The following is a 10,292-nucleotide window of genomic DNA, read 5'->3' as shown; positions in this document are numbered from 1 at the left end:
TCTTTCTCTTTTATCCTTTTTCTCTCTTGCTTATCTCTTTATTATGTTTATTTCTACTTTATCTTTCGCTCTCGTTCTCACTATGCATAACTAATTTCTTGAATGCTAGGATTATGGTAGTTATGGTAGTATAGCAATGATGCGATAGTTGGTTTAGGAGATTTAATGTGAGAATTGTTTCATTAGCAATATAATTATAATCGTTTGGTTGAATGCATGCAACTGAATTAGTTAATTTGGTTAAGTTCAGACCTAGATCGGAAGATTGGAATGAAGAGACCTGTTATGAGCAATAGACTACCCTAGTGAGGGCGGAAGCTAAGCTAGTTGTATTTTAGGGCGGATAGCGGACCGAAAGGACCTTTTCCTTTACCCTTCTCACATTAGATCGACTAACCTACCTTTAGCTGACTTGTGCATCTATCATGATAACCCGACATCCTGGCATCTCTCTCTTTATTTTCTCTCTACCCTTGCTTTTATTAGTTTAGTTCAAATACTCAAACCCCCATCTTGTGACCTCAGATGGACTAAATTGACAATTAGATAGTGACCACCTCCCTGTGGAGATCGACCCTACTTCCACTAGCTTCTGTTAGTTGTTTTAGGTATTTATTTTTGGTACTAAACGACTGGTATCAAATTTTGGCGCCGTTGCCGGGGAGGCAACTATTTTATTTACTTGTTTATTTTTGTCTGTCTTTAGCCTCAAGGGATTTATTCCTTGAGGCAGTTCTCATCTTTTTCTCTGGTGTTGTTTTGATAGGCCCTACAGGTCCTACCTAGACAGTTCTAGGTAAAATATCATCAAAGGGAAGGCTTGAGTACCTTTGATCTGCCACCTATGTTCCATCCTATGGCACAACAGGTGGTTTGTTGTGAGAGATGTGGTGCTGCTGGGAACAATGCCATTATTTGTTTGACAGGGAACGACGAAGTCTATGCGTTTAGGCAGCGTAGACAAGCTAGTCATTCCATTGCATATGTGCCGCCACATCCGTTTCAACAACAAGACTATCAAAAGCCTTCATTCGTCTGACCACCGCAACAACAAGTTCCTCCTCCTGATAAACAGAAAGAGGAGTTTGCTGAATTGAAGTCCTTGGTGAAGGCTATTGCGCTTCGAGCGCAAGAAATTGATACATGTAGAGAGGCTCGTATCAAGGAACTTGATCTCAAATAGTTCAATACGAAGACTTCTGCAATGTACAGCAACATGAGTTTGATAGAGCAGATTACACCTTTCGATCGAACACTTTGCATGAGGAACCACTCGATCGAGCAAATCTCTTTGTTCGATTGAGTAAAATTCAAGAGGAAAGCTCTCGATCGAGTTTTATCTTTCTCCATCGAACACTTTGGCTACGGAGAGCATTGCTATGTCATCTGGGTTCCTTTCAGATGACGATTTTGAAGAAGACAATGGTTATGGTGAATCCCCCATTTGGAAAGCCGAGCTGGGCGCTTTAGAGGCTGCTATTTACGGGATCGAACCCACAAAGGAAGGGAATGAGAAGGTAGCTGATTCCGGGAATGTTCCTAGCACGGTAGAGGTAATACATTCTTTTATCAATGATTCCGACGTTAGGAGCAACCGACCTGAGGTAATTAGAGATAACGTTTTGCTTATTGCTATGACTAATTGTAAATTACCTCATTTGAGTTATGCTTTATGTTTCAATACTCCACCCCCTCCCAGTTGGGCAAATAAGCTAACAATGTTTCACCATATCTGTCATTGGAAATTTGTTAGGTTGAGACGGTACCTTAGATTGCTTTTAAATGCTCCTGAGCTCTCTTATTTTCCACCTACGGTTAATTTGAGCTTTTATATTCCGCCCGTAGCTGGAGGGCAGAATTATTTTGTGGATAATTTTGGGAGCTGTCATAGGAAATTCGTTAGGCTTAAACGGTTGTACATTTCAATTTCCTATGTTATTATTATATTATGGTGCTACTTACAGTTTTGTGTAGCACATGCGCAGATTTATGATCTTATGCTAAGAGCTTTGAGTTGCTTTGATCGCGACTAATTGGAGCAGCTGGATGAAGAAAATAAAGTCGAGCTAGGACCTGTCTGAAACTAGCGCTGTCCGGGAGGCAACCCGGAGTTTCAAGTTTTTTAGTTGTTTTCCATTTCAGTTTTGTGTGTGTAATCACTACTACAAATATAGGCAATAACAACGCCCCATTAACAACGCATATTAACACATTATATGTAATATCGTTGTTAATCAGGTTAGTATATTTTGGCGCAATTCTATGAAAAGTAATAACAATGGTTATTTCTTAAAAACCGTTGTTATTAGTAATCACAACGGGTTTCATTTTAGAACCGTTGTTAATAGTTAAAAAGTTATAACAACGGTTATTTATTTAAAACCCTTGTTATTACTTTTAACAACGTTTTTTTTTTTTGCATATAACCCTTGTTATTACTTTTAACAACGGTTTTTTTACATATAACCGTTGTTATTACTTTTAACAACGGTTTTTTTTACATATAACCCTTGTTATTACCTTCGCACCAAAATATTTTCATTGTGGGACAAACTGGATCCCTTATGTTTCTTTCCCTTTCTATTCTTTATTCATCTTCAACCTTCGCATCTTCATCTCTCTCACACTCAAAAACAAAACCTCTTACACAATACTCACTCAAAACCCACCAAATCACCCCCAAAACACTCAAAAATTCTCCCTAACTCAATTTACATACTTATAACCCATTTTCCAACCTTCAAAACTACCAAAATCACTCAAAATCGACTTTTAGAAACCTAGGGTTTTAAAAATTCGAAAGCAATAATTGATTTTTTGGTTTGATTTTCGTCTTATTACTTCGATTGTTAGGTATGAAATACTAATATACTCGATTTATTTGTCAACACAAAATCTTAATAATTGCACATCTATTTTATTTCCCATTTTACTGTTGTTTGACTAACCCTTCGTTATCTCACCATCGACATCACTCTCCCCTTTATCAATTATTCATTTTACACTATCAATTACCCTATTAAATTTTAGGGTTTTGTTTGATTTCATAAGGATCTCATCTTTCAGAGTATCCATGAACGGATTCAGATCTAGAGGTATTCATTCTAACTGTAATTGCTTCGCCTATTTTGATTTTAAAATCTCTGGTGCCTTGTTGAATTTTAGGTTTCGTTTGATATTTGTACTTTTTTTACCGTTTCGCATTATTCTTATACTTGGAAATTTTTATATTGTAGTCTTGGAGTCTTGGAGGTAGTATGCTAATATGCTCAGCTAATTTAGAAGGTCAAACATGGTGGAAGTTTGTACATTGTAGTCTTTTACCGTCTTTCTTGTCAGGTAATCTCACTCAATATATGGGCTCCTTATTTAATGATCATATTGTTTGGTGGACATGACGCTTCTTTGTATACTATTGTTCGATTATAGATGATTAATTTCAAAGGTGCGTGAAATGGTATGTATTCCTTCCTTTTCACGAAGATACTAACCTGTGACCTCTTCATTTTCCCCATTTCAGCGGTATTACCTAGCATTGGGATTGTAATATATGCTCTTATTCAGGCTAACATTTTAAATTGATCTCTTCTTTAGAGAAATTGATCCTGCAGGTAGTAATCACTGTTGCCGGAGCAACTCTGACTGACAAAGCAGGACGAAAGCCACTTCGTTTGGTAATTATCACTACTTTTTTTCACTAGAAATTATGTTGTTCGTATATAGTTTACATATAGTGCAAAGTTTTTAATTGCTAAGGATTCACAAGACTCAAAATATTTTGTCTTTGGAATGTTATAGAACTGTTTAATTTATTTGCTGCATATCAACAAGTCTTTCAACTATACCTAATTTGACTCGGTAATTTAGTCCACCCACAATATCCATAATGGTTTGAATCTTCTTCCAAATTTTATGAAGTTAATATGGATCAATGTTGTTTGTGTTACTTCAGTTTCAAGTGTTTGGGTTCACGACTTTTAGTTTTATGGCTAAAGATGCAATTTATGCTCATTTTTGGCTAAACTTGTGAAATTTCTATGTTGTGCTACCTCACTTTCTTCTTTTTGATTTCTCCTTCATTTTTAATTTCTGCTTTATTCCTTGATTTTTGCTAGTAAACATTCATTTTATGATGTTTGTAGGTTAAACTTTTGGTGATTTTCATATATTTTCCTCAGGTATCTTCCTCCTTTGTTTTTCCTCAACTTATTGCTTCCATCCACTTCTCATATCTACGTAGGTTTCCCTTTTTTATTTCCATCATCTTAACTTAAATGTATCATTGCAGTTTTAAATTTGAGAGTGTCAATTGAGGAGATGAGGGATGTTAATGAGGTGTAGGCTTACCAACTATTTAGGGAATACGTAATATTGAATAGTCTATTCACTAAGATGTTATTGTTTTGTTGGATGTGATGCGAGATTGATGTAAGTTTGTTGGAGTTGTATTGTTGAATATTTTATTCACTAAAATGTGCATGCGTAGTAGTGGAGTCGTAACTCTCAGATGTAAATGGATGTTTGAATTGTGGTATTAATATTTTGAGAAAATCGTTGTGCTAGGTGCATAAAACTTTGCAGATGTTAAATTTTGGGTTAATCAATTTAAAGTGAGCTTTTGTTGTATGTTGATACTGCAACGGTTGTTGATACAAGATTTTTAATGCACTAATTTTGTAAATTTAAAAAAATAATAATAAACATCAATGACAACGGTTATATGCCAAAAAACCGTTGTTAATAGTCAATTTTAACAATGGTTTTTTTAACATATAACCGTTGTTATTACTTTTAACAACGGTTTTTTTTAAATATAACCCTTGTTAAAAGTCTTCACAATTTTTGTGGGAAAGAAACAACAACGGTTTTTTATATTATAACCGTTGTATATCGTTCCCACCAAAATTTTGTCAAACTTTCCACAACGAGTTACTCGCAACAACAACGGCTTTTAACCGTTGTGAATAATTTCCACAACAGTTTTAGTAAATAACCTAACCGTTGTAAATACCTGTTACAATGGCCGCTTTAACAACGTCCGCTTTTTGTTTTAACAACGGTTTTTACCCGTTGTTATAGCCTGTATCTGTAGTAGTGAAAATTAGTTTTCGAATCATAGACGTTGAACAATTTGGACTTGGTCTTTGGTCGTATTTGTGGCTGTTATTTGCGTCTTTGCATGTGTTTTATTGACGCCTAAGAGTTAAGCAATAGGGAGCTCTCGATCGAGTATTTAACTCCCTCGATCGAACACTTATCTCCTCGATCGAGCAACCACAGATGGCGACCATTCAATCGAGTTATTTCCCTTTCCTCGATCAACCACTTTTGCAGCTCCTGTTCCTCGATCGAGTGCCATCGAGTGGGCTTGTTTGATTCGCTTCCAGTGACGCTGTTCTGGAGCTGTTTGTGACCTCCCATGTTGCTGGCTTGTTTGGGGAGGTCCCTACTTCGCGTATTTTTGTGAGTTTTCCACAGTCTCTCTCTCTCTCTCTCTCTCTCTCTCTCTCTCTCTCTCTCTCTCTCTCTCTCTCTCTCTCTCTCCTTTTTAGTTTGCATTTCCTTTCCCTATTTTTGAGTACAATGAGGGCATTGTACGGTTTGGTTTGGGGATGTTATGCATCCATATATGTGTCTGCATTTATGTTTTTATTGCATTTCTGTTATCACGTTTAATTTTTGTATGCATTGTTGTTTATTTTTATAAAATTCAAAAATCTCATAAAAATTAAAAAAATTCGAAAAATTCAAAAATTTCACGTTTATTTTAGCATATAGGTTGAGTCGGAACGGTGTATTTCGGTGATGAAATTGCACTATAATTTGTCCCTTTTACTTAAGCCTTGTATAAATTAATATCTTTTAGCTTTGTCTTCTGCATATCTACGAGTTAATGTTGAAATTTAGCTGAACGAATAGACTTGACCTGAAATTTTGGCAACCTACTCATATATTCTAAGTTTTAGAGCCGTATAAACTGGTGTCATTTATGACCAGTTTCATGTAGGATTGTGAGTAGTTACTCCTTGCATAGCATGTATCATTAATTTGCACGTATATGAAATTCAATTGCTTTTTGCCTACATACATTCGGGTTTGCGGTTGGTGTCACATGCAGGGAGGCGCTTACATATTTTTTTTCTTTCATTTTTACCCATTAAACTCCACATTAGCCAAATTTGCCTTTTGTGTAACACCCCACGATAATTGAAGAGGTCCAGTGATAGGCTTAAATGACTAGTGCTTAAAGGAATTGGAAGTACTGCTCATATCAACAAAGTGCACTTTCTTTTATGGTCATCCATGCGAAAGAACTCCAAAGTTAAGCGTGCTTGGCTGGGAGTAGTCTTAGGATGGGTGACCTCCTGGGAAGGTTTCCGGGATGCGCATGGGTGAGGACAAAATGCGGTATAAAGGACCCGTGTTGATCTGTGGGCCATGTACACAGCCTGGTGAGCTATCATAAGTAACCGCTCCCGACCCGGTTTGGGTCGGGGTGTTACATTTTGACCCTTAACTACATCCAAATTTAGCCTGCCTTGTCAAGTTAGTTAGTGTATGTTTTGCGGTATATAATTTATTGTACCAAGTTTGGTTTGTATTGTATTATCGGGAGTTGGTAATTTATGGAAGAAGGAGGATGATAAGATGAAAAAGTTAAAAGTAAAAAAAAAAAAAAAAAAAAAAAAAAAAAAAAACAGAAGACTGTGGAAGAAAAAAAAGAGGAAGTTTGTTTGTAGACGGTTTTTACTCCTATGTTTTATTTATATCTTATGAGGAATATATTGTTGGTTAGTGAGTTGTTTGTGCCAAAATAAAGGCACTTGTGCTTAGTTTTGAGATGGATTAAGAATCAGATGTTGTTACTTGGTTTGATTAGGTTGCTAGCTTGACTATTAGCCTCACATTCACAAAAATGTTTTGCCTTTTCTTACCCATTGCCTCACTTTCCCATAATTTTTGTAAGCCCTCGGCTGTGATAGGACCTTGTATGGTTGGAATGTATGTGTACGGTAGCTAGAATTGTCTATCATATTAGTTGCATGCATGTTTATGTGGGTCGTAGTTTAGGTGAGCGACTATATTTCTTTCTCTCTTACATTTATATGCTTACCCTTTGCTTCATGAGAGAAGAGTGACCCGTGAGAGTCCATCATTAAAGGTCTTACAAGGTCGACAGTTCAGATTTATTATAAACATCTTACAACTCATTTGTATTTGACAGTTTTTCCTATAAGTATTAGTGCTTGCATTAAATCGGTTTAAGTGGACAATTTGTAGCTAGCTCTAAGTTTTCTTTTCCGTTCCATTAGTTAGTTGCATTTAGTTTTCTTGGGGACAAGCAAAAGTTTGGTTTGGGGAGATTTGATGCGTGCATTTTATATAGGCATTTTGTACTTCATTTGCACGCATCTCTATGCATTTTGTGTAGTGTTTAGCTACAAATGTCCCCCGAATTGTCTACTTTGGTTTCTCTTGTATTATTTGCAGGTATGAACCGGAGAGGAGCGTAATCAAGCCTAAAACATGTCCCTATGCATGCATTTAGGAGATGAGTTGAGTCGGAACTTGGAGACTACTATTTTGAGATGCGCATAGAAGTAAGGAAGCTTAGCGGACAAAGGAAGAGTTTCATATTGCTAGTGTCTACTTTGAAGAGCCATATCTCGAGTTCTACAATTGATTTTCAAGTGATTCCAATTGGAGATGAAAGCTTGTCCTCTTAGCTTTCCAACCACCAAAAACACTCTGTTTGCCCAAGTAACGAAGAAATGGCGGCCGTTTGAAGTTCAGTGCGCGAAGCAGGAATTGTGCACTGGAAAGTACTCGATCGAGTACAATCTTGTTCGATCGAGTACTTATTGTCTTCGATCGAATGACCTCTTTTTGATAGTGTTCGGTCGAGTACCTAAAGTCCTCGATCGAGAGGTTTTAGCTTGGATTTGTTTGATCGAGTGTTATGAAAGTGCTCGATCGAGTAACTTGTTATGGACACGGGCTTTTTAGCTTAATTTCGTATTTTAGGTTTAATAATTATCTCTCCTATAAATAGGAGAGACGTGATTAGGTTTAGGTATCACTTCATATATCACTTTTCCCTTTCTTACTGTTGAACATTACTTTGGCTCTCTACTTTTCCGGATCTCATTCTCTGTAACTCTCTCTTTCTCTTTTATCCTTTTTCTCTCTTGCGTATCTCTTTATTATGTTTATTCCTACTTTATCTTTCACTCTCGTTCTCATTATGCATAGCTAATTTCTTGAATGCTAGGATTAGGGTAGTCATGGTAGTATAACAATGATGCGATAGTTGGTTTAGGAGATTTAATGTGATAATTGTTTCATTAGCAATATAATTATAATCGTTTGGTTGAATGCATGCAACTGAATTAGTTAATTTGGTTAAGTTCAGACCTAGATCGGAAGATTGGAATGAATAGACCTGTTATGAGCAATAGACTACCCTAGTGAGGGCGGAAGCTAAGCTAGTTGTATTTTAGGGCGGATAGCGGATCGGAAGGACCTTTCCTTTACCCTTCTCACATTAGATCGATTGACCTACCTTTAGCTGACTTGTACATCTACCATGATAACCCGACATCCTGGCATCTCTCTCTTTATTTTCTCTCTACCCTTGTTTCTATTAGTTAAGTTCAAATACTCAAACCCCCATCTTGTGACCTCAGACGGACTAAATTGACAAGTAGATAGTGACCGTCTCCCTGTGGAGATCGACCCTACTTCCACTAGCTTCTGTTAATTGTTTTAGGTATTTATTTTTGGTACTTAACGACTGGTATCATTTAAGTAGTCAAAAACTAGACAAACAAAAGTGATCACAACCAAGTGAAGACCGCTCCCAATCCTTCGTATCTAATCAAGCTAACCTGTCAAATCACTGCTCCCCATACGGGCGAAAATCATCATATGGTTCACCACAGATATTTAAAAACCCAAATATTAGCTTAATAATACAAATGTTCAATGAATGCTAATGAGAAAGACTAAATGCTCATGTAATAAATCCTAAGACAATCAACCATAAATCCAACAAGTGTATGAGATGCATAGAACCATCCTCCAAGTTTCTCACCTCCACATAACCGGTGCCAGGGACACGCCCACAACACCACATGCCAACACTAGGTACTCGGAACACATCCGTGGTACCGGGCTCGAGAGCGAATCGAGTCCCCTGCCAGACATCGTGTCTCTACCACACGAGTCCTCCCAAAACTCAAGTACTAAATGTGCACATCCCCCTTGGAGTGGGAAGCTCCATGAGGTGACTCAAGCGGAAGACGATTTCCCAACCGCCTTCCGTCTCCACAACAACAACCAAGTATACTCCACAATCCTCCAACACCAATCAATACAACAACCAACACAATTAATTTCCAACAAGAATATGCATGTAATCACACCAAGTATAATATGTCATAATGCTTAATCCTTCATTAAATCACCTTTTTTCATGTAATTGCTTCCTAACATGTTATAATACATTCTAATCATTTATATGATATTCAAAAATACTTACTCCTTCACCATATGCGTAATCAACACAAGACCATATTATGTCACAAATCCTAATTATCAATAAACATGTTATAATTCAACTATCATGAGACAAGTGTAATTAATGACAATAAATGCATAATTAATCATCCATATTATTAGAGCTAAGTAAGGAAAATCCTACCTCAAGCTTATCTTCACAAAGCCTCAAGCTAAGGCCTAGAAATGCTCCTCAATAAAGCCTTCCTACACAAATTAATTACTACTTTCATTACCATAATCCACTATAATAAACATACTAATTAATCCCCGTAATTAATCATCTCAATTATCCATAACCCTAATTAATTATGAGATAATCTACTAGAAAAATTAAGGTTTGCTAAGATAAGTGATACGTGCCTAATGTATAGTCTTTTGTGGACATGGGCCACCGGGGCCCTCGGGAGGAGAACAAGCGTTTGCATTTTGTGGAGTCGCCACCAATTTTTATGGGAAATTGGAACCGTTCGAATACCTCGTGTCATGTCAAGACACAAAGTAGAGACAGGAACACTAAGCAATCGTTACCCTTAGCACTCTATGTCTAGAATGACTCTCATGGATGTCAATGAACACGGATGTTCACAGAGATCTGGAGTAAGGGGCGAGGGTACGTATTAGGAAGCTCTTTTGATCGAACACCTAATCCCGCCCGCCTCGATAGCGGCCTCTACTAATGATTAGGGAAGTTATTCGTACTTTATATATCGTCGATTATATGCATGCAATGC

This window comes from Silene latifolia, chromosome 5, assembly GCF_048544455.1.
Source record: "Silene latifolia isolate original U9 population chromosome 5, ASM4854445v1, whole genome shotgun sequence".
NCBI lineage: Eukaryota > Viridiplantae > Streptophyta > Magnoliopsida > Caryophyllales > Caryophyllaceae > Silene > Silene latifolia.
Note: the sequence above shows the minus strand (reverse complement) of the source record.